We start from the raw sequence: 1,266 nt of genomic DNA, 5'->3' as shown, positions 1-1,266 counted from the left end.
CCATAAGCACTGTAACCCTTGGTTTGTGTATAATGTAAATGAGCTACTGACGACCCAATAGGGATCATTTTCATCTCAGTGCTGCCCCATTTGTGCTCAGAAACGTGGCGCGGTCGAACGGAAAAATAAAATGTTCGTTCTTCCCGCCCACTTACCGCTGCTTTTACCGCTTATCTCAGATAGGATATACCTGCGTTAGAGGTGGTAAAACAAAGGTTCATTAGATTGATTCCTGGGATCAGAGGGTTGTCCTATGAGGAGAAGTTGAGTTGATTGGCCTATACGCTTTAGACTTTAGACTGAAAGGTGATCTCCTAGAAACATGTAAGATTCTGAGGGGGATTGACAAGGTAGATGCTGAGAGATTGTTTCCCCTGGCTGGCGAGTCTAGAACTAAGGGTCATAGTCTCAGGATAAGTGGGCGGCCATTTAAGGCTGAAATGAGGAGGAATTGCTTCACTCAGAGGGTTGTGAATCTTTGGAATTCTCTGCCCCAGAGGGCTGTGGATGTGGAATCATTGAGTATATTCAAGGCTCGCTTCTCGGCCTTTTGGCTAAGATCATGCGTAACTGACCTGACAGGGGAGTAACCATGACCCCAACGTGGTTCTCCCTGGATCAGGAAGGTGATTCTCCTATGCTTTTTGGAAATAGGAGGTGGGTGGGGTGGTTTGACCCATCCACCTCCACGGAGGTGTGTGGGGGGCCTGACCCATCCACCTCCATGGCATGAACCTGGTATTGCAGTACTTCCAGGAACGGTGCAGTGGCTCTAGGCCTTTTGGCTAAGAGCATTGGCGCAGAGTGATCCTTGATGTGTGCAAGGTGACCTCTGGCGTTTGTGATTTGACAAAGAATTGGAAAGATTGGCAACGAATTAAAAAAAAAAAATATATATATATATATATATTCAAGGCTGAAATAGATAGATAGATTTTTGGACTCTAGGGGAATCAATGGATATGGGGATTGGGCGGTGAAAGTGGATTGAGAAAGGTCAGCCATGATGTCATTGAATGGAGGCTTGAGGGGCTGAATGGCCGACTCCTGCTTTTAATTCTTATGTTCTTATGTTCTTTACAGCTGGTCTGATTTTCCAGAACTCCTGTCTGAAACAAGGGGAAGTACATGAATAAATTAAAATACCGGTCATGTGACATCATTGCCACGCCGATGCCACTTGACCCCACCGCCTGACTACCGCCACTTCCTGCTCCTGCCCACTAACCATGGACAGCACAAGTCCTGAGGCGGCCATTTCAAGGG

General features: G+C 46.8%; 1 pseudogene; it reads left to right on the top strand.

Moving 5' to 3' along the window:
* The first annotated feature begins 534 nt into the window (after positions 1 to 534).
* Positions 535 to 772, top strand: LOC139277748 (U2 spliceosomal RNA; annotated as a pseudogene).
* The last annotated feature ends 494 nt before the right edge of the window (positions 773 to 1,266 follow it).

The sequence above is a fragment of the Pristiophorus japonicus genome, chromosome 12 (genome assembly GCF_044704955.1).
Source record: "Pristiophorus japonicus isolate sPriJap1 chromosome 12, sPriJap1.hap1, whole genome shotgun sequence".
In the NCBI taxonomy this organism is placed as follows: Eukaryota; Metazoa; Chordata; class Chondrichthyes; family Pristiophoridae; genus Pristiophorus; species Pristiophorus japonicus.
This window is presented reverse-complemented; position numbering and strand designations above follow the sequence as displayed.